Genomic DNA, 27,694 nt, shown 5'->3' on the forward strand with positions numbered 1-27,694 from the left:
GCATTCTGGCGCCGGCCATGCCGCCCCTAAAAATGTGCCGCCCCAAGCACCAGCTTGTTTTGCTGGTGCCTAGAGCCGGCCCTGGACTCAGGGTACCGCACCATTTTCTAAGAACTGATATAACCCCTGAAAGGCAAACACCCAAATCCGACCTCCCGTGAACGAGCAGCTTGGCAGGTCACTTCAGACCAAAGCAGGGAGTCAGATGTTTCACCCCGGCCCAGGTGCAGCCATCCAAGAGCCTGTCTGGAAGCAGCAGAGGTTTTTACACTGAACTACTCTCCCATCATACACTGAGACGAGGGACACATCTACACTACAAAAATTCGTTGGCATAGCTGTGTTGGTCAGGAGTGTGAAAAAACCACACACCCTACCCTGCGGTGCTATGCCAGCCAAAACCACAGGTGCAGACACAGCTATGTGGACAGTGGAGTGCTTCTGTTGGTCTAGCTAATGTCGTTTGGGGAGGTGGTGGAGTTTCGCCAACTCAATTCCTTCTGTGCGCATAAGCCGTGCCTACTCCAAGGGACTCTGCTGATATCACTATACGGTAAAGCATTTGTAGCGAATACAAGCCCAACGCTCTCTCTGCCTTTCTGTCCCTGCATTTGCTGCACTTCATCCTGCCATGGAGAGTGGAGGTGCCCTGCCACTCCCAGAGTGGGACGGTTCCACCAGCGCTTCCTCAGAGCTGGAAGGTGACGACTGGGGACAAGGTCAAATTCCAGATCTCCTCTCCTCCTTGGAAGGACTGTAGTATAAAGGGGAAAGTCAGGGGCTCAGGAATTCCCCTCTGGCCTGTCTCTTCACCTGTGAGTAGAACCCTGAGCCAGGGCATCCTGGGAAGGAATGGAAAGGAAAGCAAAGAGTAGGAGAAAGCAGGAGAGAAGGAGGTATGGAAAACATGACCCAAGGAACTAAGTAGGAAAAGAAAGTGCTGGACTGGTGGATCCACTCAGACCCGGCTTACCTTGCTGGAGTCACAAGCCATCTATAAATATTTCCTCACTCTGGTGCAGTGAGACCACATGGCCCTAGCGTATTGCTCCTCAGAGGACTGGGGTAGGGCAAAGGGTCTGTCCTCTCCTTAGGCTGGGCTATCCCTGGAGAGCCCTCGGCTACCATGAACCCTTTGGCTTCCAGCAAAAAGACTCTGGTCCTCCTTGAGATGCACCACTGCCATCACCCTGACTGGGAAAGGCTCTTCGCAGGGTAGGATCATATCCCCTCTAGAGGGCAGATGTCCAGGGAAAAGTCAAACTGCTTCACTAAGTGAGTCAGCACTAAATCAAAGCCCCGCCTGGTGATGGGGGTCAGCATACTGTGGGAGGTGTCATCTTCTGGCTGAGATGTAAACCCTTAGATCTCCAATTCCAAACACTCTGACTGGCAGGAAGGTTAGTCCTGGCCAAATACCAATTTGGATAACTCCATTCTGCCTTCACTCCCTTCAGTACCCATGTGGCTTGGAAACTGCTGTAAAATGTTGCTCTGTGCTATGAAACAGCTGCCGTCTTCCAACCCAGAGGTGGCTGCATTTCACTGGTGTGCAAAGTGATTCTTGTGTGCAGGTCCCAACCCTGGGAAGGAGCTCCAGGCAGGCAGGCCCCATGTCCATGCACATCCCCACTGGTGCCGTAGGCTTCAGGAAGAGCCTGGCAGGAGCTTTGGGATCCTTTAGCCTGTCAGATGCCACCTGGTGCAGGTGATAGTGAGGTATCCCCTCTTCCAGCCTCTGGAATATAAGCTTTACAGAAAATTCTTTTTGCTTTTTATTTGTTATTTTGTTGCCGCTAAATGAGCTGTCACTTCAGATGCTTCTTGCAACTATCTGCCCGCCCGAATGAGTACAAGATACAACCCCCCGCCCACCCCTGGGCTTGCCTTGCTGCAGCTGCTGGCTCCAAGGGAAGGTGGTGGAGTCCTCGGTTGGACTTTCTGATACTCTGGCAGAAATGAGTTCTTACTGCAAGCCGCCCTCAGCATCGACATGCTGTGTCACCCCTGCTGCTTGCAGACGCCAGCCCCGGCTGCTCTGAGGGTTCCCCTTCAGAGATGCTGATGAGTCACTGTCTGGGCAGCCAAAGGAGCCTGCGACAACTGGGCATGTTGGAGCAAGGCTGGATCCCTCTGAGGGTCTCAGCCCCAGCCCCAGCTAGGGCCCCTGGTGCGGGCACCACTCCTCTAATGATGACAGCCGCTGCTTTGTCAGAGCAGGCATTGGGGTGGGGAAGGCGAGGGAGGTGCTGCTGCTAAGTCTGTTGCCATCACCTCCGCCTTATGGGCCCCTGCCTCTTCTTCCTCTTTCCTGATGACCAGCTGAGGTATTGTGCTCGCCCCGCTCCCTGTGGGCTGCAGGGATGTGACTGTACCAAAGACTTCAGCAGAGTTACAGGCGTCGAAGGGCCTGGCCCAGAGTCCTTGGTGGTCTTTCCATTGACTTCAGTGGGCTTTGGATCTGGCCCTAAACTGGCAACTTGTCAGTGACTCACAAAGCTAGCCAGGGAGGTGATGTATCTGTTCCAGAAGGGGGTGGGTGAGGTTCTGTGGCCTGTGATGTGCAGATCAGACGATCTTGTGCCTGTAGTTTTCCACAAACTAAGACTAAGCATTCCCTCCACACAGGTGAACGTATAAAAGGCCCTGGAAGCATCTCCATTTTGCCTCTTTCCTGCTCTGATCTCTGGACTATGGACTCCATAGGTGCTCCAGGGCTGGAGCACCCACAGAAAAAAAGTAGTGTGTGCTCAGCACCCACCAGCCACCCACCGAACAGCTGTTTGGTGGCGGGTGGGAGGTGCTGGAGGGGAGGGGGCAGAGCACAGGCCGGAAAAGGTGGTGCGAGGGCGGGACATTGGGGAAGGGGCAGCATGGGGGTGGGGCTGAGGTGGGGTGGAGCACCCACCCAGAAAGAAGAAAGTCAGTGTCTCTGTATGGACTTACACTAAAAGGACATTCCAACCAATGGACTGAGGACCTTCCAATCTTTTGGAAGTTCCCAGAGACTTTACAAGCCAGCAGTTTATTCCATCACTGCTTCAAACCTGACACAAGAACTCTGCAATGAGTATATGTATTTGATACCTTTGACCATTTTAACTCTCTTTTCCTTCTTTTCTCTTATATATAAACCTTTAGATATTAGGCTAGGTCTACACTACCCACCTGAATCGGCGGGTAGAAATCGACCTCTCGGGGATCGATTTATCGCGTCCCATCGGGACGCGACAATCGATCCCTGAATCGACGCTCTTACTCCACCAGCAAAGGTGGGAGTAAGCGCCGTCGACAGGAAGCCGCAGAGGTCGATTTTGCCACCCTCCCTACAGCGGGGTAAGTCGGCTGCGATACGTCGAATTCAGCTACGCTATTCGCGTAGCTGAATTTGCGTATCTTAAATCGACCCCCCCCTGTAGTGAAGATGTAGCCTTAGATACTAAAAGATTGGTGGTAGCGTGATTATTGGGTAAAATCTGAGTTATATATTGGCCTGGCTGTGTGGCTGATCTCTTGGGATTAGAAGAACCCTTTGTCTGATAAAATAACCACTCATCATCAAGTCTAGTGTCTGTCTGGTGAAACAAGGGCTGGGATACCTAAGGAGACTGCATTTCTGACTTCTTGTTAACCAGTGTGACAAGACAGACATTTATTTTAGTTCCTGGCTTGGTATATCTTATGGAAGAATAACCACCAGTTTGGTGTGGGTCTGCCCCATTTCTCAGCAGTTTGTCCTGAATCTGATATTCTCAGCTGTGACCCACTGAGGCACAGTGACACCTTGTGGCACATGTGCACACTGTGCAGTCAAGGTGTGAGTGGAGGCGAAGCCACAGCAATTGTCAGGGTGGTTTTGGGCACTGGATTCACAGCCCAAGCCACCGGCTGCGGTGACTGTAGAGCGGTCCAGTATTATGCTCTAATTGCCCCATGTAGATGCTGCTGGCACGCTCTAAAAGGTCCTTCCTTTGTGCTGGTGTAGTCCCATGTCAAACAGGACTATGTTAATTCCCTCTGTGCACCTTTCAGAGAGTGCCAGCAAGGTCTACATGAGGCAGTTAGTGCTCTGCAGTTGAAACCCTTCCAGTCCAGCACAGACTGTAGGGACCAGCTTTCACACGCCCCCAGTGCAACTAGTGCAGACTGCAGGGCCCAGGTCGGTTATCCAGGGGACCAGGCTTTTTGTTTTCCGGCTACGTCTCCCTTGCCCCAAAGTTCACCAGCTGCCCCAGGTATATCTACTCATGCTGCTGTCACACCTCTGCTTGCAGTGTAGACAGACCCTAGAGCGGGGTGAATGCTGCAAAGGCACGTCTGTGAATCTTGGTTTGAATTTTTAAAGAACTGTGTTCATGCATCTTTTGGCTTCACTTTCCCAAATCATGCCATGAACGAGTTCCCTGGAAATGGCCCACTTAGGTGTTGTCGGAACATGCTGATGGAAATCCAGCATTGTGCCCAGCAACGAGCCTCATAAACCTGATTCCAAAAAGTTACAGTTGTGCAGCCAAAACTCTGATATAAAATGATTCTTGTGTAATTAATATTGTCGCCCTCCTGCCGAATGGGAGCAAAGGTCAGGACCTTGCAGGTCAGTTTCCCATTGGAGGAGATGGTCATGAACACAGGCAAACCCCTCTTTCTGAGCTCACCAGGCATCCCACTGATGCTGATTCCATGGTAGCTGGGACACACGTTGTTCACAGGGCCGGCTCTGGCTTTTTTGCCGCCCCAGGCAAAAAATCCTCCCGCCGCCGCCCCCCCCTACCCCCCGCAGGGAGGGCGCCGAGCCCGGCCGTGGGCCCACTCTCCCCGACCAGCCGGAGCACCGGGGGGAGGGCAGTGAGCCCGCCGCAGCTCCGCTGGCAGCCGGAGTGCCAGGGGGAGGGCGGCGAGCCCGGTCGGGGCTCCGCTCTCCCCGGCGGCCAGAGTGCTGGGAGGAGGGTGGAGAGCCCGGTCGGGGCTCCGCTCTCCCCGGCGGCCAGAGCGCCGGGGGGAGGGCGGAGAGGCCGCTGCGGCTCCGCTCTCCCCGGCGGCCGGAGCGCCGCGGGGAGGGCGGTGAGCCCAGTCGCGGCCCCGCTCTCGGGCCGGAGCGCCGCACCGCGCCGTCCCCCTCCAGGTGCCGCCCCAAGCACATGCTTGGTGGGCTGGTGCCTGGAGCCGGCCCTGGTTGTTCAGCTGGGAAAGGAAGGTCTTTTGTATTGTCACAGTTTCAAGGTAACTGCACTAGTATCCCCTCTCCACGGCCCACTCCAGGAGCCATCATCTGTCTCTGGTAGGGACCCTCGTCTAACTCCCTTCTGCTCAGGGAGTTTGAAAGGTTGCACAGCTCCCTGCCTTACACTGTGCTAGCCCCAGCAAGCCAGTCTGCCTGCATGCCAGCGCCTGTGTGTTGCTTTCCCTCCGAGGGCTATGATGACCAGTGTGTTGCCAGCAGTTACAAGTTACTATTCCACTCTTCCTGAGCAAGCACATCTATTCATATGGTAAAAGCATTACAGAGAAAACATATTAAAAACAATAAACAGATTTAAACCCCACTAGCCCTCCCAGGAGTCAGCCAGCAGGCTTATGGTGTCTTTGCAGGCCAAAGTCTTTCCAACCCTTGGTCAGAAGGGCCTGTCTCTTTGCTGGATCAGAAAGAAGGCCCCAAGTCAGTTTAAACCCTGCCTTTTTATGCCAAAGCCCTTTCTTTGTCTGTGGGTCTCTGGAAAATCCAATTTGAACCAGTTTATGTGAGCCTCCCCAGGGGTGTCTCATTGTAATCACCTCCCCCACACACACAGCTTTTGGTTGCTGGAGGAGCTGTGATAACCCTGAGCTGGGTACAATCCGTGTCCCACAGTGATACATAAATGTAATGCAATATAGTCCCCAAAGCTAGTGCATGCAGATGCAGGATGTGTCCCATGCATTTCTCCAGCACCCTTTGTCTGAGGCTCTGGCAGTGCTTTGCAGCACACTGAGGGGCATCATTGTACTCACTGGCCAGAAGGGGAAATTGAGGCACACAGGATCTGCTCCCGCCTCCACTCACCTAAGCAACAATGCTCCTGTTGATCTCAGTGGGAGTTGTGCATACTCAATCCCACGTAGGACCCAGTCCTGCCAGATGCTGAGAGCTTTCAGTCCCCCAAGGCTGGGGGGGGGGTCAGCACTTTGCAGACCTGAACCTGTTTGAGGAGCCTGACCCTAAGGAACCATGCTAGAAATACTCTGAGTGACTGACTACAGGGCATTGCGCTCAGCAAATCAGGGGCCGAGCCAGGAAAAGCAGCTGGGAATCCTGACTCCCAGTCATGAACCCCTTTATGTTAAACAAATCTGAGGAGATCTTTCAGTTTCCAGGCTAATGCCACCATGGCTGGGCTGCTCTCAAGCCATTCCCTTCCATCATTTCTCAAAGATCGCACACTGGCCTTGTCGGCTGTATTCCTTCCTGTGGACCTTTAAATAAAAAGCCCTTTCTCTGGGACATCACTGCCGTTCAGTCACTGTTCGAATGGTCCTGCTCTGTGCCCCCATTTGCCTCCTTATAGCTGTAAAACCACAAGCACTGGCCTTTGCCCCTCTAGTATTGCAAATTAAGAAGATATTTCTTTAGGAACCCAAGACTTAAATGGGTTAAACCCAAAGCTTGAAGGGGGACAGATCCTACCAGTCCATCCAGCCCAGTATCCTGCTCCCAATGTTAGAAGGTGAATATCCAACCCAGCAGGGCCTGACTCAAAGCCCATTGACTTCATTAGGCTTTGGATGATTCCAATTATTTATATTAGAGGAGCACCGAAATCAGGGCCTACTTCTACCAGCCCCACACAAAGACATCATAAGAGGCAGTGCTTATGGGCTACATAGACAAGAGAGACAAAGGGAGGGAGGGGAACCAGAAGCCAAGTGACTGGCTCAGGGCCGCACAACAAGTCAGTAGCAGAGCTAGGAATAAAAACCAAACTTCTGACTCCCAACTCAGTGGGCTACCCACTAGATCACACTGCCTGCCTTAACGCCGGATGGGCAAACCCTAGTACTGTTCTTTGCATTGTGGTAGGGCCTAGGCGGACCAGCCATGCACCACAAGCCAATTGTGTGAGGTGCTGTACAAATGGATGGTCCTTGCCCCAAAGAGCTCCCCATCTAATACTAATCAGCCCCCTGTGGCTGTGGGAGCCCAAACGGGCAGTGGAACCCAGGCCTGGTCTACACTACGAGTTTAGGTCGACTTTAGCCGCGTTAAATCGAATTAAGCCTGGACACGTTCACACGACGAACCCCTTTCTTTCGACTTAAAGGGCCCTTTAAACCGGTTTCTTTACTCCACCTCCGATGAGGGGATTAGCGATAAAATCGGCCTTAGGGGGTCGGAATTGGGTTAGTGTGGACGAATTTGACGTTATTGGCCTCCGGGAGCTATCCCACAGTGCTTCATTGTGACTGCTCTGGACAGCACTCTCAACTCAGATGCACTGGCCAGGTAGACAGGAAAAGCCCCGCGAATGTTTGAATTTCATTTCCTGTTTGCTGAGCGTGGAGAGCACAGGTGACCACGCAGAGCTCATCAGCACAGGTAACCGTGATGGAGTCCCAGGATAGCAAAAGAGCTCCAGCATGGACAGAATGGGAGGTACGGGATCTGCTCGCCATATGGGGAGATGAATCAGTGCTGGCTGAACTCCGAAGCAGTAAATGAAATGGCAAAATATTAGAAAAGGTCTCCAAGGCCATGAAGGACAGAGGCCATAACAGGGACGCACAGCAGTGCCGGGTTAAAATTAAGGAGCTAAGGCAAGCCTACCACAAAGCCAGAGAAGCAAATGGAAGGTCCGGGGCTGAGCCGCAAACATGCCGCTTCTACGCAGAGCTGCATGCCATTCTAGGGGGTGCAGCCACCACTACCCCAACCGTGTGCTATGAGTCCCTCACTGGAGAAACACACAGGGAAGCGGGTTCGGGGTACGAGGAAGATGAGGATGAAGATAATGTAAATAGCTCACAGCAGCAAGGAAGCGGAGAAACCGGTTTCCCCAACAGCCAGGATATGTTTATCACCCTGGACCTGGAACCAGTAACCCCCGAACTCACCCAAGACCCTGGGGGCACACAGGGGACCTCTGGTGAGTGTACCTTTGTAAATATTACACATGGTTTAAAAGCAAGCGTGTTTAATGATTAATGATTAATTTGCCCTGGCAATCGCGGCCAGTACAGCTACTGGAAAAGTGTGTTAACGTGTATGGGGATGGAGCGGAAATCCTCCAGGGACATCTCCAGAAAGCTCTCCTTCATGTACTCCCAAAGCCTTTGCAAAAGGTTTCTGGGGAGGGCTGCCTTATCCCGTCCGCCATGGTAGGACACTTTACCACGCCAGGCCAGTAGCACGTAGTCTGGAATCATTGCATAACAAAGCATGGCAGCGTATGGTCCCGGTGTTTGCTGGCATGCAGACAACATCCATTCCTTATCGCTCTTTGTTATCCTCAGGAGAGTGATATCATTCACGGTCACCTGGTTGAAATGGGGCAATTTTATTAAGGGGACATTCAGAGGTGCCCCTTCCTGCTCTGCTGAACAGAAATATTCCCCGCTGTTAGCCACGCGGTGGGGGGGGAGGGGTGAAGTGATCATCCCAGAGAATTGGGTGTGTGGGGGAGGGGAAGTAGTTGGGTTTGTGCTTCATGTTAACCCTGAAACCGCAGCCCCTCCTTTTACATTTCAAACCCATTTTAAATGGCCAACCCAACGGGTGCTTGGTATGGTTAATGAGAGCAGTACTGTTTGAAACCATCCCCACATGTTAAGAAGGTTAAAAAAGCCAAAAGACTGTGTCTTACCATGGCTGCCTGCAAGCTGAAATCTGTGACCTGGCACTGCGTGAGTGATCTCTCACACCAAACCGGCAGGCCCTCAATATAAGAGGAAAAATGCGACTTTGTAACGAAAGCACATGTGCTGTGTAATGTGAACAGCAAAATTTAACGTGAAAGAGTGTACCCATTGTTCTCTAAAATGTGTCTTTTTTAACCACCTCTCCCTTCTCCTCCACCAGCTGCAAATCTTTCTCCTTCACAGAGGCTAGTGAAGATTCGAAACCGAAAGCGAAGGACGCATGATGAAATGTTTACAGAACTACAGACTGCCTCCCACGCTGACAGAGCACAGCAGAATGCGTGGAGGCAGTCAATGACTGATTATAGAAAAGCCCAATATGAGCGAGAGGAGAGGTGGCGTGCTGAATCGCGGGCTGAAGATGAGAGGTGGGGTCAGCTTGCACACAGAAGGCAAGAGTCGATGCTCCAGCTGCTGGAGCATCAAACTGATATGCTCCAGCGTATGGTTGAGCTGCAGGAAAGGCAGCAGGAGCAGAGACCGCCGCTACAGCCCCTGTGTAACCAACAGCCCTCCTCCCCAAGTCCCATTGCCTCCTCACCCAGACACCCAAGAACACAGTGGGGGGGCCTCCGGCCACCCAGTCACTCCACCCTAGATGATTTCCCGAGCAATAAGTGTTAAAGTTTTAAAGTTTTAAACTGCAGTGTGTCCTTTTCCTTCCCTCCTCCCCCACCCATCCCGGGCTACCTTTGCAATTATCCCCCTAGTTGTGTGATGAATTAATAAAGAATGCATGAATGTGAAGTAACAATGACTTTATTGCCTCTGCAAGTGGTGCTTGAAGGGGGGAGGGTAGGGGAGGGTGGGGTGGTTGGTTTACAGGGAAGTAGAGTTAACCGGGTGGGTGGGGGGGGGCGGAGATTTCATCAAGGAGAAACAAACAGAAGTTTCACACCGTAGCCTGGCCAGTCACAAAACTCGTTTTCAAAGCTTCTCTGATGCGCACCGCGCCATGCTGTGCTCCTCTAACCGCCCTGGTGTCTGGCTGCGCGTAATCAGCGGCCAGGCGATTTGCCTCAACCTCCCACCCCGCCATAAATGTCTCCCCCATACTCTCACAGATATTGTGGAGCGCACAGCAAGCAGCAATAACAATGGGGATATTCTTTTCGCTAAGGTCTGAGCGAGTCAATAAGCTGCGCCAGCGCGCTTTTAAACACCCAAATGCACATTCCACCACCATTCGGCACTTGCTCAGCCTGTAGTTGAACAGGTCCTGACTCCTGTCCAGGCTGCCTGTGTACGGCTTCATGAGCCATGGCATTAAGGGGTAGGCTGGGTCCCCAAGGATCACGATAGGCATTTCAACATCCCCAATGGTTATTTTCTGGTCCGGGAAGAAAGTCCCTTCCTCCAGCTTTCGAAACAGAACAGAGTGCCTGAAGACGCGAGCATCATGTACCCTTCCCAGCCAGCCCACGTTGATGTCGGTGAAACGTCCCTTGTGATCCACCAGGGCTTGCAGCAGCATTGAAAAGTACCCCTTGCGGTTTATGTACTCGGTGGCTTGGTGCTCCGGTGCCAAGATAGGGATATGGGTTCCGTCTATCGCCCCACCACAGTTTGGGAATCCCATTGCAGCAAAGCCATCCACTATGGCCTGCACGTTTCCCAGAGTCACTACCCTTGATATCACCAGGTCTCTCATTGCCCTGGCAACTTGGATCACAGCAGCCCCCACAGTAGATTTGCCCACTCCAAATTGATTCCCGACTGACCGGTAGCTGTCTGGCGTTGCAAGCTTCCACAGGGCTATCGCCACTCGCTTCTCAACTGTGAGGGCTGCTCTCATCCTGGTATTCTGGCGCTTCAGGGCAGGGGAAAGCAAGTCACAAAGTTCCATGAAAGTGCCCTTACGCATGTGAAAGTTTCGCAGCCACTGGGAATCGTCCCACACCTGCAGCACGATGCGGTCCCAACAGTCTGTGCTTGTTTCCCGGGCCCAGAATCGGCATTCCACGGCATCAACCTGCCCCAGGAACACCATGATTTCCACATTGCTGGGGCCTGTGCCTTGTGAGAGGTCTAGGTCCATGTCCATTTCCTCATCACTCTCGTCGCCGCGCTGCAATCGCCTCCTCCTCGGCTGGTCCTGGTTTTGCCTTGGCATGTCCTGGCTCTGCATATACTCCAGGACAATGCGCGTGGTGTTCATAGTGCTCATAATTGCCGCGGTGATCTGAGCGGGCTCCATGATCCCAGTGCTAGCTATGGCGTCTGGTCTTAAAAAAGGCGCGAAACTAGTATCTGACGGACCAGGGGAAGGAGGGAGGGGCGAGTGACGACATGGCGTACAGGTACAGGGAATTAAAATCAAGAAAGGTGGCTTTGCATCAGGGAGAAACACAAACAACTGTCACACAGAATGGACCCCCCCCCCAGAGATTTAACTCAAAAGCCTGGGTTTAGCAGGCCGTTGATTTGACAGAGGAAGGGGGGAAGGAAATGAATACAGAACAAATCTATTTTTTACATCTTAAGACGACGGTGCAGCATGACTGATAGCCCTCGGCATTTTCTGGGCGCTTGGCAGTTAGCCTTCAGGCCTATTGCACGATCTGCTGCTCAGGGAAGACTCTGCAACGTGCAATGAGCCAACAGGGCACGTGGCAGAAAATGGCATACTACAACTGATAACCATCATCATCAAGACAGTTCCATAGGACTGAGCATGTCTGCCCAGGTGCCCATGATCGACAGCCACTGCTGTACGACGAGGACGGTTACCAGTCGTAATAAACCATCTACTGCCAAAAGGCAAAAGGCTGGTGCAATGCAGCCCCACGGCTGCCGGCACCCAGATCGCCAATGAAGGCTACCAGTCATGCTGCACCATCTACCGCCAAAAGGCAGTTAGCTGCTGCTGCTGTGTAGCAATGCAGTCCCACGTCTGCCGGCACCCAGATGACATATGGTGACGGTGAGCTGAGCTGAGCGGGCTCCATGCTTGCCGTGGTATGTTGTCTGCACAAGTAACCCAGGTAAAAAGGCGCGAATCTATTGTCTGCCGTTGCTCTGACGGAGGGGGAGGGGCCTGACGACATGTACCCAGAACCCCCTGTGACACTGTTTTGCATCATTCGGGCATTGGGATCTCAACCCAGAATTCCAATGGGCGGCGGAGACTGCGGGAACTGTGGGATAGCTACCCATAGTGCAATGCTCCGGAAGTCGACGCTAGCCTCGGTACTGTGGACGCGGTCCGCCGACTAGAGCACTTAGAGCATTTTATGTGGGGACACACAAAATCGGCTGTATACAACCGATTTCTATAAAACCGGCTTCTATTAATTCGATCTAATTTCGTAGTGTAGACATACCCTCAAACCCAGAATGGTTTGGCAATACAAAGAGGTGTTGCGGGGGGGGGGGCGTTTGTGGATAGCACATGGTGAAAGCCTACCAGAGCCAAGCTCAGGGTGGGCTCTTCATGCCCCAGCTTTGGGCAGGAAGGGGAAGATGCATGGTCAATGGAGCCTTGGTTCAGCAGAGGAACGTAGCTGCTGCTCAGTGGCTCTGTTGCCTGCTGCAGGGGTACCACTCGCCCCCCTCCCCCCCCCCCATCCCAGAGGCACAGCCCCGTGGGCAGCCAGTGAACTCTGTCTGGGCTCGCCTTCCAGGATCTGGGCCTTGCTGTGTTTAGCAGGGCAACTTGGGAAACTCTCGAGGACGCGCAGAGAGTATCAATTAAAAACCAGAGGGTGGGGGGAGCAGGAAGGATGTGACATATTGACAAGGAAAGTCGGGAGACAGCAGCTGCGTGAGGCAAATGGAGAAGCACAAGAAGGAGCCGAGATGTCCCTGGCATGCATGCACATGTGGCTGAGCAATAAACCAAACCTGGTAGGAGACAGAGCTCTCACCTCAGATTCCCAGGGTTGTTTGTAACAGGTCTGGTTCGTCGTGTGAGCGTGGCACCAAGCCGTGCCAGACCCCAGAATGGAGGGGATGAGCAAGAATTGTCACTTTTCCTTCTCTGTGTCAGTTAGAAAGGGTGATTGAAAATGGACTCCAGGAGCGAAAATCACAGCTCCCTGCAGCCTCCGCAGCTTACAGACACCCGTGTGTGGCAGGGAGTTGAGCTCAGTGGCAGCCGAGTCCTCAGCATTAGATTAAAGTAGCATATGTTGGCATGTTCAAAACAATAACTTGCATTTCTGTTGTAGTAAACTGATAGCCACCTAGAAACACACAGCGGTTGCAGCAACTACACAGAACTTCACTGCAGCAACCAGGGCCAGCTCCAGGCACCAGCTCAGCAAGTAGGTGCTTGGGGCGGCCAACGGAGAGGCGCGGCACGTCCGGCTCTTCGGCGGCAATTCGGCGGCGGGTCCCTCACTCCCTCTCGGAGCGAAGGACCAGCCGCCAAAGAATGAAGCAGCGGCAGTAGAGCTGCCGCCGAAGTGCCACAGATCGCGATCGCGGCTTTTTTTTTTTTTTTTTTCTTTTTGGGGCATCTAATCCTTCCAAGCCTCCATCCAGCCAATCTGACACATCAGTGGGAGCTGGGTTTGGCTCCAGGTATGAAGACACTATTTTGTCAGTGAAATGCAGCCAGCTCTGCGGTGGAATGCAGCAGCTATTTAAGAGTGCACAGCAATGTTTTACAACCAATTAGGAGAGAAAAGGGAGGATCTATTTGCTAAGGCAGGAGGGTGTTAGACAGACAGAAACTAATGCTCTGCAATGGAGTTTGGCCAGGATATTGGGGTTCACCCCCTTTTGCTTAGAACAGGGGTCGGCAACCTTTCAGAAGTGCTGTGCCAAGTCTTCATTTATTCACTCTAATTTAAGGTTTCACATGCCAGTAATACATTTCAACGTTTTTAGAAGGTTTCTTTCTATAAGTCTATAATATACAACTAAACTGTTGTTGTATGTAAAGTAAATAAGGTTTTTAAAATGTTTAAGAAGCTTCATTTAAAATTAAATTAAAATGCAGAGCCCCCTGGACCGGTGGCCAGGACCCGGGAAGTGTGAGTGCCACTGAAAATCAACTCGCGTGCCACCTTCGGCACGCGTGCCATAGGTTGCCTACCCCTGGCTTAGAAGATGAGCTGCAGGATTGTCCACGGATGTAAGCGGTTAAGACCTCGGTTTTCCGTTGCACGTGAAAGTGGTGCAGCAAAAGGGAGTGACATGTCCAAAGTGACTAGTGATTTGGGAGGGCTCAGGTTTGGGTGGCCAGCTTCAGAGACCTGATTTCCAGAGGCTGGGTGACCAGCAGTTCCTGAAACAGCAGGTGTTTGAAGGTGTCTCAAGCCGGGCCCCCTAAATCCCTTTTGAAAAGGTAGGTCATCCGCATATAGAGGGTCAAATCATGCTCCCATTCGATGAGTGGCAACATTTACACTGATTTCAGAGGAACAAAACCTGTGTCCATCTAGAGTCGGAAAAGGCTGGGGATGGGAGAAGGAGTTTTGAATGAGGTAGTTAGGTGTCATAGGAATGATGCGATCCATACCCAGATCCTGGGGAGTATATTTATACAGCTGATAGTCTCAACATGTTAGAGCTGAGTTAAAATGAATGACGCTGTGCTCAGGACCATGCCAGCCTTCTGCAGTTGATTTGCAGTGGTCAGCAGAGGCAATAAACACAGCTGTGCAGTCTGTGTAGCGCTTCTGCGGCCAAACCCGGCTGCACTGCCCTAGCACAAGAAGCAAGCTGTTGAGTCTGGAATTGGCTGATTTCACCTCTGCGGCATGAGCGTCACAGCTGAGTGACAGCCACTATCCAGGACAAGGGAATGGTAATAACACAACCAAGATGCGGCACTGCAGCAGCTGAAAAAGTAAAGGGACAGTGAAGTGCAAAGACTGCTGTGCTTCTTAAAGGTGAACAGTCACACTCTCAGCTCCTCCTTTGTTGCTGATGGTTTTTACAGCCATTGCATCATCAGTATCAGATCCCACCTTCCAGTTGGAGGCTAGTGTGTAGAACTTTGGCCAAAGACCTGAGTTCTATTCCTGGCTTTGGTACTAGTCTGCCGGGTGACTAGTCACTGCCTCTTTCTGGCCTCAGTTTCCCCATGGGGATAATGATACTCACCTGCTTTCTAAAGCACTTTGAAAGCCATTGATGAGAAGTGCTGTATAAAAGCTAGGTAGTATTATCCCTAAGGTCTGTCCACTCAGGAGGGCGAGGCAGGGCCTACTATCCCTGAAATGTCTAAAGTGAGAAATAACTACCTCCTTTCCCCCAAAAAAACAACAACTGTGATGCCATTGAAAATGTGTAGGGCTGCTTTTAAACCTCCTCTGAGAGCAGTGAAGGGTGCCTCCCCCCACCCCTTTACATGTGCTCTTTAGGTTTAGCACATTTGCTGCTTGTGACAAATACTGCACCAGCCTGACAGACTCGGAGAGCAATGTCTTCTGGTTGGTCCTAGCAACCAGGTACTGCATGGCAACGGTCCACCCAGCCTTCTACTCACTGCTTCCCGCTTCTGTGCCTCACCCCAGTGCTGGGGGGAGCGATGCGGAGGGGTAGACTGGAGTTTGGTCTCCATGGCCTTCTTCAATTCTGGGCCTCTCTGCTGAGGTTGTCAGCCGGGGGTGGGGAGTGGTGGCCATGTCCATTCTAGGAAAAAAGTGTATTTTGGGTTCCTTCTTAAACAGGCTCCAAAGTCTCCTGTTCTTCTTGGACTCCCTCTTTCTCTCCGCCTCCCAACTCAGGACAGGTGGTGGTGGTGTGGGGGGCGGGGAGGTGAAATGCTCCCACCAACAGACAGGGCAGGGCGGCTCACATGCTGCCATCTGCCAGGACTTCTGACTTCCAGCTAGCCAACCAACAATATTTCACAAAGAAAGACCACCAGAACCGCTGTGGTTTCTAATAGTGTTCCACCTCCATGGTGAAGCTGAGCCATTGGCAAGCAGTTCTGTGTAGCTGGCTTGAGTTGTAGTTAAATAGGCAAGAAATAAACTCTCTAGTGCAGGCATTTGTCTCTGTGTGTTTGTAATGCCAACACAATGGGTCCCCATCCTGACAGGGCATCACTGTGATAGACATGATTAATAATCATACAGGTAACTCCGAGGTCATGTTTTTAGTAGGGCTGTCGATTAATCGCAGTTAACTCATGCGATTAATTAAAAAAAAATAATCGCAATTAACTGCAGTTTTAATTGCACTGTTAAACAGTAGATTGCCAATTGAAATTTATTAAATAATTTGGATGTTTTTCTACATTTTCATATATATTGTATTCTGTGTTGTAACTGAAATCAAAGTGTATATTATTTGCACTGTAAAAATGATGAACAAAAGGAATAGTATTTTTCAATTCACCTCATACAAGTACTGTAGTGAAATCTTTGTCGTGAAAGTGCAACTTACAAATATAGATTTTTTTTTGTTACATAACTGTACTCAAAAACAAAACAATGTAAAACTTCAGAGCCTACAAGTCCACTCATTCCTATTTCTTGTTCAGTCAATCGCTAAGACAAACAAGTTTGTTTACATTTACAGGAGATAATGCTCCCATCTTCTTATTTACAATGCCACCAGAAAGAGAGAACAGGCATTTGCATGGCAGTTTTGTAGCTGGCATTTCAAGGTATTTACATGCCAGATGTGCTAAACATTCATATGCCCCTTCATGCTTTGGCCATCATTCCAGAGGACATGCTTCCATGCTGACAACGCCCAGTAAACAAATAATGCATTAATTAAATTTGTGACTGAACTCCTTGCGGGAGAATTGTATGTCCCCTGCTCTGTTTTACCTGCATTATGCCATACATTTCATGGTACAGCAGTCTTGGATGATGCCCCAGCACATGTTATTCATTTTAAGAACACTTCCACTGCAGATTTGACAAAACACAAAGAAAGTACCAATGTGAGATTTCTAAACATAGCTACAGCACTCGACCCAAGGTTTAAGAATCTGAAGTGCCTTCCAAAATCTGAGGGACGAGGTGTGGAGCATGCTTTCAGAAGTCTTAAAAGAGCAACACTCCGATGTGGAAACAACAGAACCCGAACCACCAAAAAAAAAAAAAAATCTGCTGATGGCATCTGACTCAGATAATGAAAACGAACATGCGTTGGCCCACACTGCTTTGGATTGTTATCGAGTAGAACCCATTATCAGTATGGACGCATGTCCTCTGGAATGGTGGTCGAAGGTGGAAACATATGAATCTTTAGTGCATCTGGCACGTAAATATCTTGCAACGCCAGCTACAACAGTGGTATGCAAACGCCTGTTCTCACTTTCAGGTGACATTGTAAACAAGAAGCAGGCAGCATTATTTCCTGAAAATGTAAACAAACTTGTTTGTCTGAGCGATTGGCTGAACAAGAAGTAGGACTGAGTGGACTTGCAGGCTCTAAAATTTTACACTGTTTTATTTTTGAATGCAGTTTTTTTGTACATAATTCTACATTTGTAAGTTCAACTTTCATGATAAAGAGATTTCATTACAGTACTTGTATTAGGTGAATTGAAAAATACTATTTCTTTTGTTTGTTTACAGTGCAAGTAATCAAAAATAAATATAAAGTGAGCACTGTACACTTTGTATTATGAGTTGTAATTGAAATCAATATATTTGAAAATGTAGAAAAAATCCAAAAATATTTAAATAAATGCTATTCTATTATTGTTTAACAGTGCAATTAATCGCACGATTAAACACGATTAATTTTTTTTATCACGCGATTAATCATGATTAATTTTTTTAATCGCTTGACAGCCCTAGTTTTTAGCAGTTCTGCACCAACCAAGTGGCTTGGTCTGTCTTTTTAAAGTTCATTCATAAGAGGACAAAGTGGGTACTGTGATCAATTTTTTTTTTTTAATGAGGCCCTAAAGTTAAGCCCCTGCCTGAGTCCATCTTTAAGTGTCTTGGTATGCGCCCTGCTTTGAAATGCACCCGGCACTAAAGCTGGGGGATATTTCTCAGAACAACTAGTTTGTTCACTGAAAAACACAGTTTCAAGTCTGCAACAGGGTGACTCGGCCATGAGCTGGAAAACCTGAGTCTATGCCAGCCCTGATTACAACAGGAGACCACCTGGCAGGAATCGGGGGCTTCCAACATAAAAGGTAGCAGGAAGCCACAGGGAGAGAAGTAGCTGAGGCTGCTAGGGGAGCCCAGGAGCTGGGCCAGAGGAAAGATTTTGTGTTGGTTTGGGGACTTTTGAGGGTTTTTTTTTTTTTAAACAAATCCTGCTGCCAGCCTGGTGAAGGGTGAATTAAAGGCTTGGGGCTGAGAAGACAACTGGAAAGGGAGTGAGTTTTTAAAGGGGCCCTGATGAAGGGGAAGTGGAGGTGGGTGGTGGTCAGCATGCTATAGGGTCAATCCTTAAACTAGTTGTGAATTTGCCCAAGAATTTCAGACAAAAACAAAACTGGATGTGGAGGAGGACAGGGCTGGGTTCACCAGGGGACTTCAACAACATTCCCAAGGCACCTTCACCACCTCCTGAGCTGGCTCTGAGCACACCTACTGGGTTGGCCCCTGCAGGTGAGATGGGGAGTGCCTGGCTTATGAATCTGCATGCTCACCAGCAGAAACTTGGATCTAATGTGAATATAAGAGTCTTAAGGGGCAGCTAGGTACCTAAATTTCCCTGGTGGATCTAGCACTAAGTGCAGAATTTCCCCATTGTACTCCGGGAGTTTTACCAGTGACTTCACTGGGAGCAGAGCAAAGCCAGTGCTGAGTGCTTTTGAGAAGTCCATCCTAGGCAATTGGTCAGAGGCTTGCAGTGCTCTGAAATAGACAGCCCTCCTGAACACCAGTCCCATGCCTTGACCATGCAACCACCCTTCTGCCTGCCCAGTTAGGGCTGGGACAGGTACATGTCCCTCAAAGGCCATGAAACTCAGAATCAGCTCCAATACTTGGTGCCCCCAATGCCATGAGCTAACAGGATTTCCATGTGGTTAATATCTTTATGCTGGGAGGGGTTAATGGCTACCATGGAGCATGTCTTTGATCTGTGGATCACTCACAGATCTGGTTAAGTCAATGGGTGTGCTAAGCACCCTTCCTTCAGGCTAGATAGAAGGAGCAATTACATGCCCCTCTATAGTGACAGCTGGAAACAGTGGGAGGCTACTGCCGAAGGCTCTGGGCAGCATGGCAAAGCCTGAGCAGAGCTAGGACATGTGGTTGGAGGCAGGGCCGCTGTAACCACTAGGTGAACTAGGCGGCCGCCTAGGGTGCCAAGATTTGGGGGCGCCAAAAAGCGGTGCCCAAAAATTGTTTTTTACACTATTGCTCCCAGCGAGGGGATGGGCCGCTCGCAGCCGCGTTAGCACCTACCTCTGCGGGCGTCCTCTGCAACCATGGGCCCCGCCACCTCCCTCCGCCGCGCCCCACATCACTGCCCACCCACGCCCCCCCTGCCAGCCCGGAGCTGCCTCCTCCCCGAGCCCCCGGGCTGCCGCATCGCTCCCTAGCCTGCTCCCTCCGGCTCTGGCAGTCCCGGACCCCCTGCCGCAGCAGCGGCTGCTGCCCAAGGGCTGTCGGCTGCAGAGCGGAGTGGGTGACATCAGCCCGCCTGCAGCTGGCCCTATTGACAGCAATGCAGTGGCGGGAGGGGGGGACGGGCTGGGGGAAAGGAAGAGGAGACCATGGCCACCGCTGGTCCACCTGTGGGGATGGATCATGGCCCTGCCAGAGGATACAGGGTTAAAGAGCTGCAAAAGTGTAACCATTCTCAGCATGTGCCACCTTCCAAGGCTTCATCCCCATCCATCCCTGCAGCCCTGTGGAGCAGGTAAATAGAGCCCCATTTTTGGGGAAACTGAGGCAGAGAACAGGGACGTGACTTGCCCAAGGTCACCCGGGGAGCCATTGTCGGAGTCCTGCTTTGAACACAGGAGATTGAGGCTCCTAGTTCTGTGCTGGCTCAGACCATTAAACCAGAGGCCTTCAAGCTGTGAGCTCTGCACCTGCCCACACAAGGTATTAATCTGGGATTCAGGGGCAGCACACTGCAAGTTTTCAGTGAAGAAACATGGCTGTCTCAAGCCTTTATGGCTACAAGGAAAATCTTCCAAAGGTGATGGGCATCTAGCCAACACAGTTCTGTCTGCCTGAGTCTGCAGCCAGCCTGGGACAACAGCTCTAGGAAATGCAGCAGTAACTGTTAAATCTAATTACGACACTGTCAGAGCCAGATTTCCATGTAACATGGGTGACCAGTTGCGTGGTGCACAACCACTGCAAGTGTGCAAGCAACTCAGGTTAAGTGCAGTTGAACCCTGGGCAGGCTGCAGCACCCAAGAGATTTTTGTTCTCCCACTGAATGACAGCAGATGCACCAGTAACTTTACTAGGTAGAAGTTTAGTGACCACATTAGGGCCATATCCTCCCCACTCCCAGCATTGGGCCAACTGCCCCTCATCATTCTCCTGATTGCTTGTATTATTATTGATGGGAGATCTGCTGTGGATTGAGGGGCGTATATGGACCTGGCCCAGCATTCGAAATAAATTGCCCTGAGTTTCAGAAGTACTGAGAACCCTGGAGTTCCCACAGGCATCTTTATTAATGATCTGGAGGATGGTGTGGACTGCACTCTCAGCAAGTTTGCAGATGACACTAAACTGGGAGGCGTGGTAGATACGCTGGAGGGTAGGGATCAGATACAGAGGGACCTAGACAAATTGGAGGATTGGCCAAAAGAAACCTGATGAGGTTCAACAAGGACAAGTGCAGAGTCCTGCACTTAGGACGGAAGAATCCTATGCACTGCTACAGACTAGGGACCGAATGGCTAGATAGCAGTTCTGCAGAAAAGGACCTAGGGGTCACAGTGGACGAGAAGCTGGATATGAGTCAACAGTGTGCTCTTGTTGCCAAGAAGGCTAATGGCATTTTGGGCTGTATAAGTATGGGCATTGCCAGCAGATCGAGGGATGTGATCATTCCCCTTTATGCAACATTGGTGAGGCCTCATCTGGAGTACTGTGTCCAGTTTTGGGCCCCACACTACAAGAAGGATGTGGAAATATTGGAAAGAGTCCAGCGGAGGGCAACAAAAATGATTAGGGGTCTGGAGCACATGACTTATGAGGAGAGGCTGAGGGAACTGGGATTGTTTAGTCTCCAGAAGAGAAGAATGAGGGGGGATTTGATAGCTGCTTTCAACTACCTGAGGGGGGGTTCCAAAGAGGATGGAGCTCGGCTGTTCTCAGTGGTGGCAGATGACAGAACAAGGAGCAATGGTCTCAAGTTGCAGTGGGGGAGGTCTAGGTTGGATATTAGGAAACACTATTTCACTAGGAGGGTGGTGAAGCACTGGAATGCTTTACCTAGGGAGGTGGTGGAATCTCCTTCCTTGGAGGTTTTTAAGGCCTGGCTTGACAAAGCCCTGGCTGGGATGATTTAGTTGGGAATTGGTCCTGCTTTGAGCAGGGGGTTGGACTAGATGACGTCCTGAGGTCCCTTCCAACCCTGATATTCTATGATTCTATGATTCTATGAGTAAGGGGCTTCAGCAGCGATTGGCATGGGGCAGAGTAAAGCAACCAGGACGGTCATGACAGAGGCTGGAACACTGTCCTCGCCTCACGCCTGTGGGGAACACAGGCCTTCAGACACCCCCTCCCACCTGCATTGGACTTTCCAGCCCAGGAGCAAGGAACCATTTCACACCTTAGTGCTGGGGGGAGCTGAAACCCAGAACGGGGAAGTAACTTGCCTGAAGTCATCCATTGAGTTGGTGCCAGGGTGGAGAATAGAAACCAGATCCCAATTCCCAGCTCTGTGCTCTGATCCCCAAAACAGCCCTTTCCAGATCCATGGGGGACGATGGGCAGGAGGGACTCTAGCCACGTGCAGGAGACCCAAGGCCATTTATTTTCATTAAATATGTAGACTAAATAATGAAATTAATACATTTTCAAGCCGAACGTGTATTAATTCTAATGAACAATGCCACATTATGCAGTATTCATTTTTGAAAGTTTATAATAAGCGATGCTCCGGGGCAAGGGGAGGGGGAACGCAAGGTGGAAGTTTCACCTAGGGCGCAAAATATCCTTGCACCAGCCCTGATTGGAGGGGTTCCCCAACTGCAAACACAGAGGCTGGGATATTGGTTGCAGCTGTGTGTGCCTGTTCAGCAAACAGTAAGAGAAGCAGTCGTGAGTGTGGCCCTGGAATGGAGCAGAGAGACAGACATGCTTGGGCACAGAACTGACTGGAGGGACAGACTTGGGAATTGTGGGCCAGGAAACTGCCTGCCGTTTGTTCCTGCTGTGTTCAGGGAAATAGGACTTTGCACATTCTTGGCAAACAAACAGGATAGCACCAAAGTACCTGACTCAGATCATCCATTTCTTCTTCCTAACAAAAAGAACGATGCAAGGGCCCAAATGTTTGGTTAACTGCTCAGGTCAAAGAGGCAATAATACGACGTTTTGGTAGACTTGCCCTAACTCCAGTAAATTACAAATGTAAACTCCCTCAGTAGAATTTGTTGCTCTCTAAAATTGAATTTCTTTTCACTATGTCCCCAGATGTTCCTCACCCACGGAACAGTCTGTCCGTTGTATACCACCAGCAGTACGCAGTGCGTTGTACTAGGGAAGTCACGCTGACTCTGAGGGGACTGTCACCTGTTATCAAATTAATGTTAACCACAGCCCTAAATACACAGGGCTGGGCTGTGATTTCAGGTCAGTATGAATCTGGGTGAGCTCCACTGGACTTCAGATGAGTCCCTCTGAGTTTACTCTGGTGTAACTGAGATCAAGATCTGGCCCACAGAATATTTTGTTTGATGGATCCCATCCCAGGATATATAATGTACTGGAAGATATAAAAGCGGGGGCATCGTAACCCTCCCAAAGAAATTACATCAAAAATCAACATTAAGGTCACTTTGTGGCTCTGATTTCAGTTCCCAAAAGCAAGGGAATTGGAAGAGGCGTTTGAGCTTATTGCCAGCTGAAACCAAAGGCCGGTTTTGAGCCTAGGTTGAATTAAGAGTCTCTGACTGGAGTGTGATGTTATAAATCATACGTGACTCAATGAGAACAGTGCGAGCGGTTCTGCTCACCAAGCAGAAACAGCCGTGCCTGGCTTCCAGCCAGCTTTGCAAAGGATCTGCCCATTGCACTGGTGCAAGTTCATAGTCTTCTCACTTGTTCTGCTGTGAAGGGGAGGGGGGGGGAGGGGGAAGCTCTGTTCTCATTGAGTTCTAATTCTTTGTACTGCCCACATACAAAAGGGGTTTAAAGCTCTTTCTTTTGGATGGGAAGAGGGGACAGGGAGTTGTTTTTAATTATTTGGAGAGTGGGGGGGGAATCCCCCACATGGAAACGAGCATCAGAGGGGTTCATTATGGGGATAACCTATTTACATAGGGCTCAGGGATTGAGAGATCATTATAGGGGAGGGGAGTATGCAGCAGGAAGTGGCTGGTGGCCAGTGATGAAGTTAGGCACATGTGACATGATTGACCTAGTCAAAAGCTTGTATGTGGCAGTCAAATTAAAACTCTGGCAGCAAACCTGGGCCAGATGTGGATGGGCTAATAGTGTTGTATGAAGACATGCTCACTGGAAAGGGTGTCCCCTGGTGACATGGACAATATGGTTTCAGGAGGACAGAGAACCTCTCGTACATATCACCCAGCATGTTGCACAAGCCTTGAAAAAGAGACTAGCGGCAGAGCTGCAAAACATGACAGCAGATGGCTTCACTCACAGCACAGAGAAGCCAACAGGCTTGGTCGCTCCATAGTAATTGCAGGGAGAAAAGGGGGTGGATTCAGACAGTGCAGTGACCCCAAGGAGCAGAATTATAACCTTAAGAGGGAACACTTCCACTTGCCCACAAGGAACGAAATGTTTGCTGAGATGGCTGGAGCCAAATTCTTCAGCAAATTAGATGCATCAGCAGGGTTTTGGCAGATTTCCCCTGGACACAGACAGCTCCAAGATCTGCCCTTTCAATCTCCCGTTTGGCAGATTGCCTTTCAGATGTGAGCAGCACTGGCTGCGTCCCACTGCACCATGTCCCAGATGCTAGAAGGGCTCGCAAGGAGTGAGAGGGTCCAAAGAGGGTCTCAGACTAAGACCACTGACCATCATGCTGCCCACTCAGTATTGTCTCATAGTTTCCTTGTGCTCCCTGTCAGTCTGCCTGTAGCCACCTGTTGGCTTGTGTCTTATTCTGAGATTGAACATTTTTGGGGGGGAAGGGCCTGTCCTTTTGTTCTGTGTTTGTAAATTGCCTAGCACAGTTGGGTCCTGGCCCTTCTGGGGACTATGGTAATATAATAGTATCTGGGCAGCATGGCTTGCAAACATCAGGCCTGATCAGAGTGACTGGAAATTTGTGCAGAACCTGAAACCAAATAAGGCTGATTGTCAATCTGGGGCTGAAATGGCCTACTCTGGAGGGAAATTGACCCCACGGGGAATAATAAATACCCCTCGGATCTAAGATTCAAGAGAAACTCAACATGCAGAGACTCGAAAGTGTAATGGAATTCAGACACCGCAAGGCGTGTTGGATTATGTCAGCGAGTTCACCCCCAGATATGGAGCTCAAACAAGTCACCTAAGAAAACTGCTTCACCATGGTACGGCAGGGGCACGGATGCCACAGCATGCAAGAGTGCAAGGCTTAAAGTATTTACGGACATCAGTGACCCACAGGAAGACACCGCTCACCACAGATGCTTCAAAAGGAGGCCGGGGAGCTGTGTTGCTACAGAGACAAGAGCCTGAGTGGCTGCCCATAGCACAGGCTGTGAGAGTGAGGACAGCAGCAGTGACAGTGGACCCACAAGACAGAGATGCGCAAGACTTTACAAACAGCTGTACAGAATGTCGTGATTTTTCTCTCTGGTCATAGCTTCGAAGCTGAATCTGCCCATACCCCCTGAAAGGACTTGGAGAAGCATCACCAAGGATGCAGCAATTACTCTCTAAAGAGGAAGGATGGTCCAGTGGTCAAACCACCAGTCTTTTTAGCCACCCAAGCCCTCTCCTCTGGACCAAGCCTGCCCTGACTTTGCCTTGCAGCTTAATGGTAGCTGTACCCCAGTCCCTCTGAAGTGTTCCCCTGTCATATCCAGGCCATGACACTGGCTACGCACAGAAATACCAGGTCTGCTGCCCCCAAAGGAACAGCACACCCCAGTTTGTAAGATTCGGCTCCAGGCCAGCACTTTAAATATATCTCAGTGCTGTGGTGGTAAGTACAGTGAGATGAGATTTATTCTTGTTTTCAAAGAATCAAGCGATAGTGAGTAAGAACAATGGAAACAAATGGTTGCATGTAAACCGAAGTCATAACATGCTTTCTAGAGACTAAAGTTAATGATTAGGTTAACCACTGAAGCTTCTCACCCAAGTCTCTTGCAGCATCTTCAACCAAGGTTGACCGAGATCCTGTTTTCATGAATGTAAATGCACTGCCTGTTTACATAGTATCTGTCCATATACGTCACAACAATATAAATGATCAGTCTGACTTAAGCTTTCACTGAAGACCTCACAGGACAGTCTTTGGCTTGTATTGCTCAGCCATCCTTAGTGACCTGTATTCTCTGCCTTTTGCTTCTGTTTTGATGCTGCCCCCTAATTACTCTCACCACTGAGAAGATGAGAGGAATTGGAAGCCCAATGCCAGCGCAATTTACTTGCAGCAAAAGAAAACATTACAGCCCAAGTGCCAGGATAGTCCAGCAGGTAGGCCCTTAGCAACCAGCCCTTCTCACGCCCACTGCAGGAGATGGTCCTCCTCCAAGGGGAGCTAGAAGGTACCTTGTTGCCGGGTGGAACATGGCTGGGGAGTTAGGGTTACAGGACTGGTTAAAGGGCCGTCGCGGGGGTTGGAAAACCTTCTGAGATCAAAGCGGGCTCCACCTCTGAGCTCAGGGGTGGAACTTTCTCACTGATCTTATTTTGGATTTGGGGAGGACCCTGCTTTGAGAGCTTGCTTGAAGTGCCAGTGTGGAGCTGTGGGGAGCACATCCCTTTGAAAGAACTGGGATGTTCTCTCTTGGAGACAGCTATAAAAACATCTCCCAGTGGGGGAGCCTTTGCTAATTTTAACTGGGGCACCTTGTTATTTTTGGGAGGGGGAGTGAAATTGCACTGGGGAAATGTGAATTCTCACCCCACCCAAACTGGCTCTGCCTCTGGAGCCCTGATGGGGGTAGGGGGGAGATAAATAAACAGGAACTGAGCAGAGAGTGGGCAGGAAATTCTGTGGCAAGGTCTCGGGGGCGGGGGGTGCTGAGTGGCTACCGTGCTGTTGGGATACAGCAGGATGAGCCAGCTGTGGTCTGGGGAATAGGTCCAGAGAGCAGCCTGACCATGTGGTTCTGCTGAGCACATGGGGCCAGGCCCCTGATCAGTGACTACGAGGGGCATCTGTGTGGTGCTGTCTGTGTCCTGTGGGAGTGGGAAGCACAGGTGTGGCTGCTACAGTCAGCGAGCAGGGGACAGGACTGGCAGAACCCATGGTCGAGGGTGCGATCTGGGGATCAGATGCAGGGGCAGCTGAGACCCAGCAGTGGTGCCTGGGCTGGCACCAGCAGCACAGAGACAGACACCAAGCTCCGCAGAGAACCGGACTAGGCATGCCACAGTGCAGAGCCTGAGGCTGGGGGGTTTGGGGTCACAGTGTGCTACTGACCAAGGTGGCTGGTACAGATCCAAGGAGCATGACCTGATGATGGCATTGGTGATGTCCGGTGAATTCCACACTCTCTCCAGGCAGGGAGAGGGGTCTCCACCCATGGCGAGGGGGAGCCTGGAACCCAGGACTAGCCCACGGAGCCCCCACCTGGCTGCAGTGTCGCCTGCTCTTGCGGCATTGTCGTGAGTGACAATGATGCAAGAAGCTCCAGTCCTCCAGTTAATGAGGCCTCTGCTTGGCCATCTGCCCCGCTTGCCGGCCTCCTGGGGCAGAATAACCTCCGCTCCACAGCGTGCTCTCTCCCGGCCCCTCCCTAGCAACCGGAAGCTGTTCTCCGGGGTGGGGGAGGGAGATTAAAGAGCCCAGCAGCTCAGGGTGGCTCTGCCCCCTGCTCCCCCCTCCTGTGAGCAACGGGGACAGGATGGTGTTTCTGAAACCTCCTTGCCCAGGCAGCTGCATGGAGGGGGTAGGGAGGTGAAGAACTTCTGGAGATTCCCCCCTGCCTGGAAGGGGGAGGGGATGCTGCTGCAGTCCCCCCAGGCCTGGCAGAGCTGGAGGGCTGAACTGAGTGGCGGTGGGGGCTGAATTGGAGGCTGAATTGGAGGCATTAGCTATGGGAGTCTGAGCTGATGGGGTGGGGGTGCTGAACTCACTCACCCTGGGGCCCCCTGTGGGTTCTGCAGCTGGGGCTTGGGCATCCCACCAGCTGCAATCAGCTGGGATTGCGCTTGTGCAACTAGTGAGATGATTGAACCCTCCAGTCCATTGTAATGCCGAAGCCAACCCTTTTAGCTGTATGTCTGCACAGCACCTAGCACAATGAGATCCATGACTAGGGTCCATTGCTACTGCAATACAAATAATCTATATTGTCACCTGTCTCTGTGTCGCTCTGAAGTCTACACTGTCTGAGTCGGGGTGAAATGATGGCCACAGCTATAAGCATGGCTGAGAGCAATTTGTTCAGAATATCCCCAGGTTCAATTGCCCCTGCGAATCATGGTCTGGTACCAATCCAAATGTGCGGTGTACACTTACAGCAAGGCATGTACCTATGCCATGTCAAGACTCCTAGACCCTTGTGATATCAGAGGTAACTCAACCAATCACTATCTTACTTCTCAGCTAATTTGCATGTGACCATTTCATTGGTTGCATGAGGCAGACT

This window comes from Terrapene carolina, unplaced genomic scaffold (assembly GCF_002925995.2).
Source record: "Terrapene carolina triunguis isolate 2854851 unplaced genomic scaffold, T_m_triunguis-2.0 Scaffold838, whole genome shotgun sequence".
Taxonomy (NCBI): Eukaryota; Metazoa; Chordata; order Testudines; family Emydidae; genus Terrapene; species Terrapene triunguis.